Source organism: Pelodiscus sinensis, chromosome 5, assembly GCF_052426305.1.
Source record: "Pelodiscus sinensis isolate ZL-2025 chromosome 5, ASM5242630v1, whole genome shotgun sequence".
NCBI lineage: Eukaryota > Metazoa > Chordata > Testudines > Trionychidae > Pelodiscus > Pelodiscus sinensis.
In genome coordinates this window covers 84,421,593-84,440,050 of record NC_143056.1, presented here as the reverse complement: position 1 = coordinate 84,440,050, position 18,458 = coordinate 84,421,593, and positions in this window count along the sequence as shown.

Sequence of the window (18,458 nt, the reverse complement as noted above, 5' to 3'; positions counted from 1 at the left end):
ACCTCACCTTACGGCGCACACAGACGTACTCTCCCCCTCCCAAGACACCCCCCAGCGCGGGGGAATAGAAATTTTCTAAGTCCCGCCCGCTCGCTCACCGTCCGCCACCCTCTCCTGGCTCACGGCGACCGGAGCAAGACCGACCGACTCACCCACCCCGCGTGCCTCTTCCGGCCTACCCTCCCTCGCCCCAGGGAGGCCCAGGTGGTGGTGGGGCGCCGGGGTCCCTCTGGGCGGCACCCAGCTCTCCTCCCTCCCTCCCTCCTGCCTTCCTCCCTTCCCGGCAGCCCCCGGGGCTCATCTGCAGACAGGCTCCGCCCCCTCTCCCCACAGTCTTTTTGTCTTTGCCTCTGCTCTTCCGAGCCCTCACTCCCGTTCCTGATTTAAAAAAAAAAAAAAAAAAAAAAAAAAGGAAAATGAAAATGAAAAAAAGCGGCGGCTTGCCAATGCTGCCTTTGGAAAAACCTCCCCCAGGAGACCAGGGAGAGGCAGAGCAATGCCGCAGCGAGAAAGCACGCTCCGCGTCTCCCTGGTCCGCTGGGGGTTCCCCCCAGCGGACCAGGGAGACGCGGAGTGGCTTTGCTCCCTGCAGCATTGCTCGGAGTCTCCCTGGTCTGCTGGGGGGGCAGCAGACGGGGGGGGGGCGGCAGGGGGCCAGTAGACCAGGCAGACGCAGAGCAAATGTCCAGATCCAGATCCAGATCCAACGGAGCAGATCCACAGCCGATAGCAGAGGATCCAGTGCAGCAAAAAGGAAAGAGCAGCTGTTGCTTTAAGGCAACAGAAGAGCCTCCGCCAATAGGCAGTCTCAAAGGACGTGCCTGGGCGGGGCCTGAACAGCTGATTGCAGATCAGCTGTAGAGCGGCCGGCAGAAAAACCGCGGTAGGGGTTTAAATCCCTTCCAGGCTAAAAAAAAGAAACCGCACACAACTGGAGCCTTTAAGGCTCCGGAGCGGTTTCCAAGGGGCCTAGAAATAAGGCTGTTGATTGCAGAGTTTTGGTGTCAGAAGCCCTAAAAAGGGCTGGATCAGACCGGGTCCCAGGGAGCAAAGGATTCGATCCCAGGCGGTTGCTTAATCAGGCGATCTTCAAACAGGACCCCGGGCGGATACTACACTCGAGCTTACCTCACCTTACGGCGCACACAGACGTACTCTCCCCCTCCCAAGACACCCCCCAGCGCGGGGGAATAGAAATTTTCTAAGTCCCGCCCGCTCGCTCACCGTCCGCCACCCTCTCCTGGCTCACGGCGACCGGAGCAAGACCGACCGACTCACCCACCCCGCGTGCCTCTTCCGGCCTACCCTCCCTCGCCCCAGGGAGGCCCAGGTGGTGGTGGGGCGCCGGGGTCCCTCTGGGCGGCGCCCAGCTCTCCTCCCTCCCTCCCTCCTGCCTTCCTCCCTTCCCGGCAGCCCCCGGGGCTCATCTGCAGACAGGCTCCGCCCCCTCTCCCCACAGTCTTTTTGTCTTTGCCTCTGCTCTTCCGAGCCCTCACTCCCGTTCCTGATTTAAAAAAAAAAAAAAAAAAAAAAAAAAAAAAAAAAAGGAAAATGAAAATGAAAAAAAGCGGCGGCTTGCCAATGCTGCCTTTGGAAAAACCTCCCCCAGGAGACCAGGGAGAGGCAGAGCAATGCCGCAGCGAGAAAGTACGCTCCGCGTCTCCCTGGTCTGCTGGGGGTTCCCCCCAGCGGACCAGGGAGACGCGGAGTGGCTTTGCTCCCTGCAGCATTGCTCGGAGTCTCCCTGGTCTGCTGGGGGGGCAGCAGACGGGGGGGGGGGCGGCAGGGGGCCAGTAGACCAGGCAGACGCAGAGCAAATGTCCAGATCCAGATCCAGATCCAGATCCAACGGAGCAGATCCACAGCCGATAGCAGAGGATCCAGTGCAGCAAAAGGAAAGAGCAGCTGTTGCTTTAAGGCAACAGAAGAGCCTCCGCCAATAGGCAGTCTCAAAGGACGTGCCTGGGCGGGGCCTGAACAGCTGATTGCAGATCAGCTGTAGAGCGGCCGGCAGAAAAACCGCGGTAGGGGTTTAAATCCCTTCCAGGCTAAAAAAAAGAAACCGCACACAACTGGAGCCTTTAAGGCTCCGGAGCGGTTTCCAAGGGGCCTAGAAATAAGGCTGTTGATTGCAGAGTTTTGGTGTCAGAAGCCCTAAAAAGGGCTGGATCAGACCGGGTCCCAGGGAGCAAAGGATTCGATCCCAGGCGGTTGCTTAATCAGGCGATCTTCAAACAGGACCCCGGGCGGATACTACACTCGAGCTTACCTCACCTTACGGCGCACACAGACGTACTCTCCCCCTCCCAAGACACCCCCCAGCGCGGGGGAATAGAAATTTTCTAAGTCCCGCCCGCTCGCTCACCGTCCGCCACCCTCTCCTGGCTCACGGCGACCGGAGCAAGACCGACCGACTCACCCACCCCGCGTGCCTCTTCCGGCCTACCCTCCCTCGCCCCAGGGAGGCCCAGGTGGTGGTGGGGCGCCGGGGTCCCTCTGGGCGGCGCCCAGCTCTCCTCCCTCCCTCCCTCCTGCCTTCCTCCCTTCCCGGCAGCCCCCGGGGCTCATCTGCAGACAGGCTCCGCCCCCTCTCCCCACAGTCTTTTTGTCTTTGCCTCTGCTCTTCCGAGCCCTCACTCCCGTTCCTGATTTAAAAAAAAAAAAAAAAAAAAAAAAAAGGAAAATGAAAATGAAAAAAAGCGGCGGCTTGCCAATGCTGCCTTTGGAAAAACCTCCCCCAGGAGACCAGGGAGAGGCAGAGCAATGCCGCAGCGAGAAAGTACGCTCCGCGTCTCCCTGGTCCGCTGGGGGTTCCCCCCAGCGGACCAGGGAGACGCGGAGTGGCTTTGCTCCCTGCAGCATTGCTCGGAGTCTCCCTGGTCTGCTGGGGGGGCAGCAGACGGGGGGGGGGGGGCGGCAGGGGGCCAGTAGACCAGGCAGACGCAGAGCAAATGTCCAGATCCAGATCCAGATCCAGATCCAACGGAGCAGATCCACAGCCGATAGCAGAGGATCCAGTGCAGCAAAAAGGAAAGAGCAGCTGTTGCTTTAAGGCAACAGAAGAGCCTCCGCCAATAGGCAGTCTCAAAGGACGTGCCTGGGCGGGGCCTGAACAGCTGATTGCAGATCAGCTGTAGAGCGGCCGGCAGAAAAACCGCGGTAGGGGTTTAAATCCCTTCCAGGCTAAAAAAAAGAAACCGCACACAACTGGAGCCTTTAAGGCTCCGGAGCGGTTTCCAAGGGGCCTAGAAATAAGGCTGTTGATTGCAGAGTTTTGGTGTCAGAAGCCCTAAAAAGGGCTGGATCAGACCGGGTCCCAGGGAGCAAAGGATTCGATCCCAGGCGGTTGCTTAATCAGGCGATCTTCAAACAGGACCCCGGGCGGATACTACACTCGAGCTTACCTCACCTTACGGCGCACACAGACGTACTCTCCCCCTCCCAAGACACCCCCCAGCGCGGGGGAATAGAAATTTTCTAAGTCCCGCCCGCTCGCTCACCGTCCGCCACCCTCTCCTGGCTCACGGCGACCGGAGCAAGACCGACCGACTCACCCACCCCGCGTGCCTCTTCCGGCCTACCCTCCCTCGCCCCAGGGAGGCCCAGGTGGTGGTGGGGCGCCGGGGTCCCTCTGGGCGGCGCCCAGCTCTCCTCCCTCCCTCCCTCCTGCCTTCCTCCCTTCCCGGCAGCCCCCGGGGCTCATCTGCAGACAGGCTCCGCCCCCTCTCCCCACAGTCTTTTTGTCTTTGCCTCTGCTCTTCCGAGCCCTCACTCCCGTTCCTGATTTAAAAAAAAAAAAAAAAAAAAAAAAAAAAAAAGGAAAATGAAAATGAAAATGAAAAAAAGCGGCGGCTTGCCAATGCTGCCTTTGGAAAAACCTCCCCCAGGAGACCAGGGAGAGGCAGAGCAATGCCGCAGCGAGAAAGTACGCTCCGCGTCTCCCTGGTCCGCTGGGGGTTCCCCCCAGCGGACCAGGGAGACGCGGAGTGGCTTTGCTCCCTGCAGCATTGCTCGGAGTCTCCCTGGTCTGCTGGGGGGGGCAGCAGACGGGGGGGGGGGGGCGGCAGGGGGCCAGTAGACCAGGCAGACGCAGAGCAAATGTCCAGATCCAGATCCAGATCCAGATCCAACGGAGCAGATTCACAGCCGATAGCAGAGGATCCAGTGCAGCAAAAAAGAAAGAGCAGCTGTTGCTTTAAGGCAACAGAAGAGCCTCCGCCAATAGGCAGTCTCAAAGGACGTGCCTGGGCGGGGCCTGAACAGCTGATTGCAGATCAGCTGTAGAGCGGCCGGCAGAAAAACCGCGGTAGGGGTTTAAATCCCTTCCAGGCTAAAAAAAAGAAACCGCACACAACTGGAGCCTTTAAGGCTCCGGAGCGGTTTCCAAGGGGCCTAGAAATAAGGCTGTTGATTGCAGAGTTTTGGTGTCAGAAGCCCTAAAAAGGGCTGGATCAGACCGGGTCCCAGGGAGCAAAGGATTCGATCCCAAGCGGTCGCTTAATCAGGCGATCTTCAAACAGGACCCCGGGCGGATACTACACTCGAGCTTACCTCACCTTACGGCGCACACAGACGTACTCTCCCCCTCCCAAGACACCCCCCAGTGCGGGGGAATAGAAATTTTCTAAGTCCCGCCCGCTCGCTCACCGTCCGCCACCCTCTCCTGGCTCACGGCGACCGGAGCAAGACCGACCGACTCACCCACCCCGCGTGCCTCTTCCGGCCTACCCTCCCTCGCCCCAGGGAGGCCCAGGTGGTGGTGGGGCGCCGGGGTCCCTCTGGGCGGCGCCCAGCTCTCCTCCCTCCCTCCCTCCTGCCTTCCTCCCTTCCCGGCAGCCCCCGGGGCTCATCTGCAGACAGGCTCCGCCCCCTCTCCCCACAGTCTTTTTGTCTTTGCCTCTGCTCTTCCGAGCCCTCACTCCCGTTCCTGATTTAAAAAAAAAAAAAAAAAAAAGGAAAATGAAAATGAAAATGAAAAAAAGCGGCGGCTTGCCAATGCTGCCTTTGGAAAAACCTCCCCCAGGAGACCAGGGAGAGGCAGAGCAATGCCGCAGCGAGAAAGTACGCTCCGCGTCTCCCTGGTCCGCTGGGGGTTCCCCCCAGCGGACCAGGGAGACGCGGAGTGGCTTTGCTCCCTGCAGCATTGCTCGGAGTCTCCCTGGTCTGCTGGGGGGGCAGCAGACGGGGGGGGCGGCGGCAGGGGGCCAGTAGACCAGGCAGACGCAGAGCAAATGTCCAGATCCAGATCCAGATCCAGATCCAACGGAGCAGATTCACAGCCGATAGCAGAGGATCCAGTGCAGCAAAAAAGAAAGAGCAGCTGTTGCTTTAAGGCAACAGAAGAGCCTCCGCCAATAGGCAGTCTCAAAGGACGTGCCTGGGCGGGGCCTGAACAGCTGATTGCAGATCAGCTGTAGAGCGGCGGGCAGAAAAACCGCGGTAGGGGTTTAAATCCCTTCCAGGCTAAAAAAAAAGAAACCGCACACAACTGGAGCCTTTAAGGCTCCGGAGCGGTTTCCAAGGGGCCTAGAAATAAGGCTGTTGATTGCAGAGTTTTGGTGTCAGAAGCCCTAAAAAGGGCTGGATCAGACCGGGTCCCAGGGAGCAAAGGATTCGATCCCAAGCGGTCGCTTAATCAGGCGATCTTCAAACAGGACCCCGGGCGGATACTACACTCGAGCTTACCTCACCTTACGGCGCACACAGACGTACTCTCCCCCTCCCAAGACACCCCCCAGTGCGGGGGAATAGAAATTTTCTAAGTCCCGCCCGCTCGCTCACCGTCCGCCACCCTCTCCTGGCTCACGGCGACCGGAGCAAGACCGACCGACTCACCCACCCCGCGTGCCTCTTCCGGCCTACCCTCCCTCGCCCCAGGGAGGCCCAGGTGGTGGTGGGGCGCCGGGGTCCCTCTGGGCGGCGCCCAGCTCTCCTCCCTCCCTCCCTCCTGCCTTCCTCCCTTCCCGGCAGCCCCCGGGGCTCATCTGCAGACAGGCTCCGCCCCCTCTCCCCACAGTCTTTTTGTCTTTGCCTCTGCTCTTCCGAGCCCTCACTCCCGTTCCTGATTTAAAAAAAAAAAAAAAAAAAAGGAAAATGAAAATGAAAAAAAGCGGCGGCTTGCCAATGCTGCCTTTGGAAAAACCTCCCCCAGGAGACCAGGGAGAGGCAGAGCAATGCCGCAGCGAGAAAGTACGCTCCGCGTCTCCCTGGTCCGCTGGGGGTTCCCCCCAGCGGACCAGGGAGACGCGGAGTGGCTTTGCTCCCTGCAGCATTGCTCGGAGTCTCCCTGGTCTGCTGGGGGGGCAGCAGACGGGGGGGGGGGGCGGCAGGGGGCCAGTAGACCAGGCAGACGCAGAGCAAATGTCCAGATCCAGATCCAGATCCAGATCCAACGGAGCAGATCCACAGCCGATAGCAGAGGATCCAGTGCAGCAAAAAGGAAAGAGCAGCTGTTGCTTTAAGGCAACAGAAGAGCCTCCGCCAATAGGCAGTCTCAAAGGACGTGCCTGGGCGGGGCCTGAACAGCTGATTGCAGATCAGCTGTAGAGCGGCGGGCAGAAAAACCGCGGTAGGGGTTTAAATCCCTTCCAGGCTAAAAAAAAGAAACCGCACACAACTGGAGCCTTTAAGGCTCCGGAGCGGTTTCCAAGGGGCCTAGAAATAAGGCTGTTGATTGCAGAGTTTTGGTGTCAGAAGCCCTAAAAAGGGCTGGATCAGACCGGGTCCCAGGGAGCAAAGGATTCGATCCCAAGCGGTCGCTTAATCAGGCGATCTTCAAACAGGACCCCGGGCGGATACTACACTCGAGCTTACCTCACCTTACGGCGCACACAGACGTACTCTCCCCCTCCCAAGACACCCCCCAGTGCGGGGGAATAGAAATTTTCTAAGTCCCGCCCGCTCGCTCACCGTCCGCCACCCTCTCCTGGCTCACGGCGACCGGAGCAAGACCGACCGACTCACCCACCCCGCGTGCCTCTTCTGGCCTACCCTCCCTCGCCCCAGGGAGGCCCAGGTGGTGGTGGGGCGCCAGGGTCCCTCTGGGCGGCGCCCAGCTCTCCTCCCTCCCTCCCTCCTGCCTTCCTCCCTTCCCGGCAGCCCCCGGGGCTCATCTGCAGACAGGCTCCGCCCCCTCTCCCCACAGTCTTTTTGTCTTTGCCTCTGCTCTTCCGAGCCCTCACTCCCGTTCCTGATTTAAAAAAAAAAAAAAAAAAAGGAAAATGAAAATGAAAATGAAAAAAAGCGGCGGCTTGCCAATGCTGCCTTTGGAAAAACCTCCCCCAGGAGACCAGGGAGAGGCAGAGCAATGCCGCAGCGAGAAAGTACGCTCCGCGTCTCCCTGGTCCGCTGGGGGTTCCCAGGGAGACGCGGAGTGGCTTTGCTCCCTGCAGCATTGCTCGGAGTCTCCCTGGTCTGCTGGGGGGGCAGCAGACGGGGGGGGGCGGCAGGGGGCCAGTAGACCAGGCAGACGCAGAGCAAATGTCCAGATCCAGATCCAGATCCAGATCCAACGGAGCAGATCCACAGCCGATAGCAGAGGATCCAGTGCAGCAAAAAGGAAAGAGCAGCTGTTGCTTTAAGGCAACAGAAGAGCCTCCGCCAATAGGCAGTCTCAAAGGACGTGCCTGGGCGGGGCCTGAACAGCTGATTGCAGATCAGCTGTAGAGCGGCGGGCAGAAAAACCGCGGTAGGGGTTTAAATCCCTTCCAGGCTAAAAAAAAGAAACCGCACACAACTGGAGCCTTTAAGGCTCCGGAGCGGTTTCCAAGGGGCCTAGAAATAAGGCTGTTGATTGCAGAGTTTTGGTGTCAGAAGCCCTAAAAAGGGCTGGATCAGACCGGGTCCCAGGGCGCAAAGGATTCGATCCCAAGCGGTCGCTTAATCAGGCGATCTTCAAACAGGACCCCGGGCGGATACTACACTCGAGCTTACCTCACCTTACGGCGCACACAGACGTACTCTCCCCCTCCCAAGACACCCCCCAGTGCGGGGGAATAGAAATTTTCTAAGTCCCGCCCGCTCGCTCACCGTCCGCCACCCTCTCCTGGCTCACGGCGACCGGAGCAAGACCGACCGACTCACCCACCCCGCGTGCCTCTTCCGGCCTACCCTCCCTCGCCCCAGGGAGGCCCAGGTGGTGGTGGGGCGCCGGGGTCCCTCTGGGCGGCGCCCAGCTCTCCTCCCTCCCTCCCTCCTGCCTTCCTCCCTTCCCGGCAGCCCCCGGGGCTCATCTGCAGACAGGCTCCGCCCCCTCTCCCCACAGTCTTTTTGTCTTTGCCTCTGCTCTTCCGAGCCCTCACTCCCGTTCCTGATTTAAAAAAAAAAAAAAAAAAAAGGAAAATGAAAATGAAAAAAAGCGGCGGCTTGCCAATGCTGCCTTTGGAAAAACCTCCCCCAGGAGACCAGGGAGAGGCAGAGCAATGCCGCAGCGAGAAAGTACGCTCCGCGTCTCCCTGGTCCGCTGGGGGTTCCCCCCAGCGGACCAGGGAGACGCGGAGTGGCTTTGCTCCCTGCAGCATTGCTCGGAGTCTCCCTGGTCTGCTGGGGGGGCAGCAGACGGGGGGGGGCGGCAGGGGGCCAGTAGACCAGGCAGACGCAGAGCAAATGTCCAGATCCAGATCCAACGGAGCAGATCCACAGCCGATAGCAGAGGATCCAGTGCAGCAAAAAGGAAAGAGCAGCTGTTGCTTTAAGGCAACAGAAGAGCCTCCGCCAATAGGCAGTCTCAAAGGACGTGCCTGGGCGGGGCCTGAACAGCTGATTGCAGATCAGCTGTAGAGCGGCGGGCAGAAAAACCGCGGTAGGGGTTTAAATCCCTTCCAGGCTAAAAAAAAGAAACCGCACACAACTGGAGCCTTTAAGGCTCCGGAGCGGTTTCCAAGGGGCCTAGAAATAAGGCTGTTGATTGCAGAGTTTTGGTGTCAGAAGCCCTAAAAAGGGCTGGATCAGACCGGGTCCCAGGGCGCAAAGGATTCGATCCCAAGCGGTCGCTTAATCAGGCGATCTTCAAACAGGACCCCGGGCGGGCGGATACTACACTCGAGCTTACCTCACCTTACGGCGCACACAGACGTACTCTCCCCCTCCCAAGACACCCCCCAGTGCGGGGGAATAGAAATTTTCTAAGTCCCGCCCGCTCGCTCACCGTCCGCCACCCTCTCCTGGCTCACGGCGACCGGAGCAAGACCGACCGACTCACCCACCCCGCGTGCCTCTTCCGGCCTACCCTCCCTCGCCCCAGGGAGGCCCAGGTGGTGGTGGGGCGCCGGGGTCCCTCTGGGCGGCGCCCAGCTCTCCTCCCTCCCTCCCTCCTGCCTTCCTCCCTTCCCGGCAGCCCCCGGGGCTCATCTGCAGACAGGCTCCGCCCCCTCTCCCCACAGTCTTTTTGTCTTTGCCTCTGCTCTTCCGAGCCCTCACTCCCGTTCCTGATTTAAAAAAAAAAAAAAAAAAAAAAGGAAAATGAAAATGAAAAAAAGCGGCGGCTTGCCAATGCTGCCTTTGGAAAAACCTCCCCCAGGAGACCAGGGAGAGGCAGAGCAATGCCGCAGCGAGAAAGTACGCTCCGCGTCTCCCTGGTCCGCTGGGGGTTCCCCCCAGCGGACCAGGGAGACGCGGAGTGGCTTTGCTCCCTGCAGCATTGCTCGGAGTCTCCCTGGTCTGCTGGGGGGGCAGCAGACGGGGGGGGGGCGGCAGGGGGCCAGTAGACCAGGCAGACGCAGAGCAAATGTCCAGATCCAGATCCAACGGAGCAGATCCACAGCCGATAGCAGAGGATCCAGTGCAGCAAAAAGGAAAGAGCAGCTGTTGCTTTAAGGCAACAGAAGAGCCTCCGCCAATAGGCAGTCTCAAAGGACGTGCCTGGGCGGGGCCTGAACAGCTGATTGCAGATCAGCTGTAGAGCGGCGGGCAGAAAAACCGCGGTAGGGGTTTAAATCCCTTCCAGGCTAAAAAAAAGAAACCGCACACAACTGGAGCCTTTAAGGCTCCGGAGCGGTTTCCAAGGGGCCTAGAAATAAGGCTGTTGATTGCAGAGTTTTGGTGTCAGAAGCCCTAAAAAGGGCTGGATCAGACCGGGTCCCAGGGAGCAAAGGATTCGATCCCAAGCGGTCGCTTAATCAGGCGATCTTCAAACAGGACCCCGGGCGGATACTACACTCGAGCTTACCTCACCTTACGGTGCACACAGACGTACTCTCCCCCTCCCAAGACACCCCCCAGCGCGGGGGAATAGAAATTTTCTAAATCCCGCCCGCTCGCTCACCGTCCGCCACCCTCTCCTCGCTCACGGCGACCGGAGCGAGACCGACCGACTCACCTACCCCGCGTGCCTCTTCCGGCCTACCCTCCCTCGCCCCAGGTGGTGGTGGGGCGCCGGGGTCCCTCTGGGCGGCGCCCAGCTCTCCTCCCTCCCTCCCTCCTGCCTTCCTCCCTTCCCGGCAGCCCCCGGGGCTCATCTGCAGACAGGCTCCGCCCCCTCTCCCCACAGTCTTTTTGTCTTTGCCTCTGCTCTTCCGAGCCCTCACTCCCGTTCCTGATTTAAAAAAAAAAAAAAAAAAAGGAAAATGAAAATGAAAAAAAGCGGCGGCTTGCCAATGCTGCCTTTGGAAAAACCTCCCCCAGGAGACCAGGGAGAGGCAGAGCAATGCCGCAGTGAGAAAGTACGCTCCGCGTCTCCCTGGTCCGCTGGGGGTTCCCCCCAGCGGACCAGGGAGACGCGGAGTGGCTTTGCTCCCTGCAGCATTGCTCGGAGTCTCCCTGGTCTGCTGGGGGGGCAGCAGACGGGGGGGGGGGCGGCAGGGGGCCAGTAGACCAGGCAGACGCGGAGCAAATGTCCAGATCCAGATCCAGATCCAGATCCAACGGAGCAGATCCACAGCCGATAGCAGAGGATCCAGTGCAGCAAAAAGGAAAGAGCAGCTGTTGCTTTAAGGCAACAGAAGAGCCTCCGCCAATAGGCAGTCTCAAAGGACGTGCCTGGGCGGGGCCTGAACAGCTGATTGCAGATCAGCTGTAGAGCGGCGGGCAGAAAAACCGCGGTAGGGGTTTAAATCCCTTCCAGGCTAAAAAAAAGAAACCGCACACAACTGGAGCCTTTAAGGCTCCGGAGCGGTTTCCAAGGGGCCTAGAAATAAGGCTGTTGATTGCAGAGTTTTGGTGTCAGAAGCCCTAAAAAGGGCTGGATCAGACCGGGTCTCAGGGAGCAAAGGATTCGATCCCAAGCGGTCGCTTAATCAGGCGATCTTCAAACAGGACCCCGGGCGGATACTACACTCGAGCTTACCTCACCTTACGGCGCACACAGACGTACTCTCCCCCTCCCAAGACACCCCCCAGTGCGGGGGAATAGAAATTTTCTAAGTCCCGCCCGCTCGCTCACCGTCCGCCACCCTCTCCTGGCTCACGGCGACCGGAGCAAGACCGACCGACTCACCCACCCCGCGTGCCTCTTCCGGCCTACCCTCCCTCGCCCCAGGGAGGCCCAGGTGGTGGTGGGGCGCCGGGGTCCCTCTGGGCGGCGCCCAGTTCTCCTCCCTCCCTCCCTCCTGCCTTCCTCCCTTCCCGGCAGCCCCCGGGGCTCATCTGCAGACAGGCTCCGCCCCCTCTCCCCACAGTCTTTTTGTCTTTGCCTCTGCTCTTCCGAGCCCTCACTCCCGTTCCTGATTTAAAAAAAAAAAAAAAAAAGGAAAATGAAAATGAAAAAAAGCGGCGGCTTGCCAATGCTGCCTTTGGAAAAACCTCCCCCAGGAGACCAGGGAGAGGCAGAGCAATGCCGCAGCGAGAAAGTACGCTCCGCGTCTCCCTGGTCCGCTGGGGGTTCCCCCCAGCGGACCAGGGAGACGCGGAGTGGCTTTGCTCCCTGCAGCATTGCTCGGAGTCTCCCTGGTCTGCTGGGGGGGCAGCAGACGGGGGGGGGGGCGGCAGGGGGCCAGTAGACCAGGCAGACGCAGAGCAAATGTCCAGATCCAGATCCAACGGAGCAGATCCACAGCCGATAGCAGAGGATCCAGTGCAGCAAAAAGGAAAGAGCAGCTGTTGCTTTAAGGCAACAGAAGAGCCTCCGCCAATAGGCAGTCTCAAAGGACGTGCCTGGGCGGGGCCTGAACAGCTGATTGCAGATCAGCTGTAGAGCGGCGGGCAGAAAAACCGCGGTAGGGGTTTAAATCCCTTCCAGGCTAAAAAAAAGAAACCGCACACAACTGGAGCCTTTAAGGCTCCGGAGCGGTTTCCAAGGGGCCTAGAAATAAGGCTGTTGATTGCAGAGTTTTGGTGTCAGAAGCCCTAAAAAGGGCTGGATCAGACCGGGTCCCAGGGAGCAAAGGATTCGATCCCAAGCGGTCGCTTAATCAGGCGATCTTCAAACAGGACCCCGGGCGGATACTACACTCGAGCTTACCTCACCTTACGGCGCACACAGACGTACTCTCCCCCTCCCAAGACATCCCCCAGCGCGGGGGAATAGAAATTTTCTAAATCCCGCCCGCTCGCTCACCGTCCGCCACCCTCTCCTCGCTCACGGCGACCGGAGCGAGACCGACCGACTCACCTACCCCGCGTGCCTCTTCCGGCCTACCCTCCCTCGCCCCAGGTGGTGGTGGGGCGCCGGGGTCCCTCTGGGCGGCGCCCAGCTCTCCTCCCTCCCTCCCTCCTGCCTTCCTCCCTTCCCGGCAGCCCCCGGGGCTCATCTGCAGACAGGCTCCGCCCCCTCTCCCCACAGTCTTTTTGTCTTTGCCTCTGCTCTTCCGAGCCCTCACTCCCGTTCCTGATTTAAAAAAAAAAAAAAAAAAAAGGAAAATGAAAATGAAAAAAAGCGGCGGCTTGCCAATGCTGCCTTTGGAAAAACCTCCCCCAGGAGACCAGGGAGAGGCAGAGCAATGCCGCAGCGAGAAAGTACGCTCCGCGTCTCCCTGGTCCGCTGGGGGTTCCCCCCAGCGGACCAGGGAGACGCGGAGTGGCTTTGCTCCCTGCAGCATTGCTCGGAGTCTCCCTGGTCTGCTGGGGGGGCAGCAGACGGGGGGGGGGCGGCAGGGGGCCAGTAGACCAGGCAGACGCAGAGCAAATGTCCAGATCCAGATCCAACGGAGCAGATCCACAGCCGATAGCAGAGGATCCAGTGCAGCAAAAAGGAAAGAGCAGCTGTTGCTTTAAGGCAACAGAAGAGCCTCCGCCAATAGGCAGTCTCAAAGGACGTGCCTGGGCGGGGCCTGAACAGCTGATTGCAGATCAGCTGTAGAGCGGCGGGCAGAAAAACCGCGGTAGGGGTTTAAATCCCTTCCAGGCTAAAAAAAAGAAACCGCACACAACTGGAGCCTTTAAGGCTCCGGAGCGGTTTCCAAGGGGCCTAGAAATAAGGCTGTTGATTGCAGAGTTTTGGTGTCAGAAGCCCTAAAAAGGGCTGGATCAGACCGGGTCCCAGGGCGCAAAGGATTCGATCCCAAGCGGTCGCTTAATCAGGCGATCTTCAAACAGGACCCCGGGCGGATACTACACTCGAGCTTACCTCACCTTACGGCGCACACAGACGTACTCTCCCCCTCCCAAGACATCCCCCAGCGCGGGGGAATAGAAATTTTCTAAATCCCGCCCGCTCGCTCACCGTCCGCCACCCTCTCCTCGCTCACGGCGACCGGAGCGAGACCGACCGACTCACCTACCCCGCGTGCCTCTTCCGGCCTACCCTCCCTCGCCCCAGGTGGTGGTGGGGCGCCGGGGTCCCTCTGGGCGGCGCCCAGCTCTCCTCCCTCCCTCCCTCCTGCCTTCCTCCCTTCCCGGCAGCCCCCGGGGCTCATCTGCAGACAGGCTCCGCCCCCTCTCCCCACAGTCTTTTTGTCTTTGCCTCTGCTCTTCCGAGCCCTCACTCCCGTTCCTGATTTAAAAAAAAAAAAAAAAAAAGGAAAATGAAAATGAAAAAAAGCGGCGGCTTGCCAATGCTGCCTTTGGAAAAACCTCCCCCAGGAGACCAGGGAGAGGCAGAGCAATGCCGCAGCGAGAAAGTACGCTCCGCGTCTCCCTGGTCCGCTGGGGGTTCCCAGGGAGACGCGGAGTGGCTTTGCTCCCTGCAGCATTGCTCGGAGTCTCCCTGGTCTGCTGGGGGGGCAGCAGACGGGGGGGGGGGCGGCAGGGGGCCAGTAGACCAGGCAGACGCAGAGCAAATGTCCAGATCCAGATCCAGATCTAGATCCAACGGAGCAGATCCACAGCCAATAGCAGAGGATCCAGTGCAGCAAAAAGGAAAGAGCAGCTGTTGCTTTAAGGCAACAGAAGAGCCTCCGCCAATAGGCAGTCTCAAAGGACGTGCCTGGGCGGGGCCTGAACAGCTGATTGCAGATCAGCTGTAGAGCGGCGGGCAGAAAAACCGCGGTAGGGGTTTAAATCCCTTCCAGGCTAAAAAAAAGAAACCGCACACAACTGGAGCCTTTAAGGCTCCGGAGCGGTTTCCAAGGGGCCTAGAAATAAGGCTGTTGATTGCAGAGTTTTGGTGTCAGAAGCCCTAAAAAGGGCTGGATCAGACCGGGTCCCAGGGCGCAAAGGATTCGATCCCAAGCGGTCGCTTAATCAGGCGATCTTCAAACAGGACCCCGGGCGGGCGGATACTACACTCGAGCTTACCTCACCTTACGGCGCACACAGACGTACTCTCCCCCTCCCAAGACACCCCCCAGTGCGGGGGAATAGAAATTTTCTAAGTCCCGCCCGCTCGCTCACCGTCCGCCACCCTCTCCTGGCTCACGGCGACCGGAGCAAGACCGACCGACTCACCCACCCCGCGTGCCTCTTCCGGCCTACCCTCCCTCGCCCCAGGGAGGCCCAGGTGGTGGTGGGGCGCCGGGGTCCCTCTGGGCGGCGCCCAGCTCTCCTCCCTCCCTCCCTCCTGCCTTCCTCCCTTCCCGGCAGCCCCCGGGGCTCATCTGCAGACAGGCTCCGCCCCCTCTCCCCACAGTCTTTTTGTCTTTGCCTCTGCTCTTCCGAGCCCTCACTCCCGTTCCTGATTTAAAAAAAAAAAAAAAAAAAGGAAAATGAAAATGAAAAAAAGCGGCGGCTTGCCAATGCTGCCTTTGGAAAAACCTCCCCCAGGAGACCAGGGAGAGGCAGAGCAATGCCGCAGCGAGAAAGTACGCTCCGCGTCTCCCTGGTCCGCTGGGGGTTCCCCCCAGCGGACCAGGGAGACGCGGAGTGGCTTTGCTCCCTGCAGCATTGCTCGGAGTCTCCCTGGTCTGCTGGGGGGGCAGCAGACGGGGGGGGGGGGGCGGCAGGGGGCCAGTAGACCAGGCAGACGCAGAGCAAATGTCCAGATCCAGATCCAACGGAGCAGATCCACAGCCGATAGCAGAGGATCCAGTGCAGCAAAAAGGAAAGAGCAGCTGTTGCTTTAAGGCAACAGAAGAGCCTCCGCCAATAGGCAGTCTCAAAGGACGTGCCTGGGCGGGGCCTGAACAGCTGATTGCAGATCAGCTGTAGAGCGGCGGGCAGAAAAACCGCGGTAGGGGTTTAAATCCCTTCCAGGCTAAAAAAAAGAAACCGCACACAACTGGAGCCTTTAAGGCTCCGGAGCGGTTTCCAAGGGGCCTAGAAATAAGGCTGTTGATTGCAGAGTTTTGGTGTCAGAAGCCCTAAAAAGGGCTGGATCAGACCGGGTCCCAGGGAGCAAAGGATTCGATCCCAAGCGGTCGCTTAATCAGGCGATCTTCAAACAGGACCCCGGGCGGATACTACACTCGAGCTTACCTCACCTTACGGCGCACACAGACGTACTCTCCCCCTCCCAAGACATCCCCCAGCGCGGGGGAATAGAAATTTTCTAAATCCCGCCCGCTCGCTCACCGTCCGCCACCCTCTCCTCGCTCACGGCGACCGGAGCGAGACCGACCGACTCACCTACCCCGCGTGCCTCTTCCGGCCTACCCTCCCTCGCCCCAGGTGGTGGTGGGGCGCCGGGGTCCCTCTGGGCGGCGCCCAGCTCTCCTCCCTCCCTCCCTCCTGCCTTCCTCCCTTCCCGGCAGCCCCCGGGGCTCATCTGCAGACAGGCTCCGCCCCCTCTCCCCACAGTCTTTTTGTCTTTGCCTCTGCTCTTCCGAGCCCTCACTCCCGTTCCTGATTTAAAAAAAAAAAAAAAAAAAAGGAAAATGAAAATGAAAAAAAGCGGCGGCTTGCCAATGCTGCCTTTGGAAAAACCTCCCCCAGGAGACCAGGGAGAGGCAGAGCAATGCCGCAGCGAGAAAGTACGCTCCGCGTCTCCCTGGTCCGCTGGGGGTTCCCCCCAGCGGACCAGGGAGACGCGGAGTGGCTTTGCTCCCTGCAGCATTGCTCGGAGTCTCCCTGGTCTGCTGGGGGGGCAGCAGACGGGGGGGGGGGGGCGGCAGGGGGCCAGTAGACCAGGCAGACGCAGAGCAAATGTCCAGATCCAGATCCAACGGAGCAGATCCACAGCCGATAGCAGAGGATCCAGTGCAGCAAAAAGGAAAGAGCAGCTGTTGCTTTAAGGCAACAGAAGAGCCTCCGCCAATAGGCAGTCTCAAAGGACGTGCCTGGGCGGGGCCTGAACAGCTGATTGCAGATCAGCTGTAGAGCGGCGGGCAGAAAAACCGCAGTAGGGGTTTAAATCCCTTCCAGGCTAAAAAAAAGAAACCGCACACAACTGGAGCCTTTAAGGCTCCGGAGCGGTTTCCAAGGGGCCTAGAAATAAGGCTGTTGATTGCAGAGTTTTGGTGTCAGAAGCCCTAAAAAGGGCTGGATCAGACCGGGTCCCAGGGAGCAAAGGATTCGATCCCAAGCGGTCGCTTAATCAGGCGATCTTCAAACAGGACCCCGGGCGGATACTACACTCGAGCTTACCTCACCTTACGGCGCACACAGACGTACTCTCCCCCTCCCAAGACACCCCCCAGCGCGGGGGAATAGAAATTTTCTAAATCCCGCCCGCTCGCTCACCGTCCGCCACCCTCTCCTCGCTCACGGCGACCGGAGCGAGACCGACCGACTCACCTACCCCGCGTGCCTCTTCCGGCCTACCCTCCCTCGCCCCAGGTGGTGGTGGGGCGCCGGGGTCCCTCTGGGCGGCGCCCAGCTCTCCTCCCTCCCTCCCTCCTGCCTTCCTCCCTTCCCGGCAGCCCCCGGGGCTCATCTGCAGACAGGCTCCGCCCCCTCTCCCCACAGTCTTTTTGTCTTTGCCTCTGCTCTTCCGAGCCCTCACTCCCGTTCCTGATTTAAAAAAAAAAAAAAAAAAAGGAAAATGAAAATGAAAAAAAGCGGCGGCTTGCCAATGCTGCCTTTGGAAAAACCTCCCCCAGGAGACCAGGGAGAGGCAGAGCAATGCCGCAGCGAGAAAGTACGCTCCGCGTCTCCCTGGTCCGCTGGGGGTTCCCCCCAGCGGACCAGGGAGACGCGGAGTGGCTTTGCTCCCTGCAGCATTGCTCGGAGTCTCCCTGGTCTGCTGGGGGGGCAGCAGACGGGGGGGGGGCGGCAGGGGGCCAGTAGACCAGGCAGACGCAGAGCAAATGTCCAGATCCAGATCCAGATCCAGATCCAACGGAGCAGATCCACAGCCGATAGCAGAGGATCCAGTGCAGCAAAAAGGAAAGAGCAGCTGTTGCTTTAAGGCAACAGAAGAGCCTCCGCCAATAGGCAGTCTCAAAGGACGTGCCTGGGCGGGGCCTGAACAGCTGATTGCAGATCAGCTGTAGAGCGACCGGCAGAAAAACCGCGGTAGGGGTTTAAATCCCTTCCAGGCTAAAAAAAAGAAACCGCACACAACTGGAGCCTTTAAGGCTCCGGAGCGGTTTCCAAGGGGCCTAGAAATAAGGCTGTTGATTGCAGAGTTTTGGTGTCAGAAGCCCTAAAAAGGGCTGGATCAGACCGGGTCCCAGGGAGCAAAGGATTCGATCCCAGGCGGTTGCTTAATCAGGCGATCTTCAAACAGTGAAGCACATGCAAATTAACACCTCTTGCAGTGCACTGTGAGTAGCGATCCCACTGTGCAAGTGGTCCCACAGTACTTTGGAAAGATTTTCTATGACTCACAGATACAACATTACATGATGGTTTCTCAATCCCATAATTCCCCGGGCCGTCTACTGGATTGTCAGTCATTTTAACTGGCTTGCTAACCTGCAACCAATCATCTCTGTCATAAAACATGGATCCTTGACTGCTAAATATTATGCTGTGCATTATGAACACAAAGCAATAATAGGAGGCCAATGAAGGGGGCTATTTGGCTGTGGGATGCCTTGAAGAGACATATTAACCCTGGGCCAGAGTCATACATGCTGGTATAGTATGCTAAGTCTCACACAATTTGCATTGTCCTATGAACTTTGTAATGATTCATCAGTATGCCTGAAAAGTAACCCATTTTAAATCTCTTTTTAAAGTAGCACTCAGTAATATGACTAAACTGACACTGCTGAAAGTAACACAAGGGTCTGCATCACAAGCAGCTCACAGAAAAGAGAGAGAGAGAG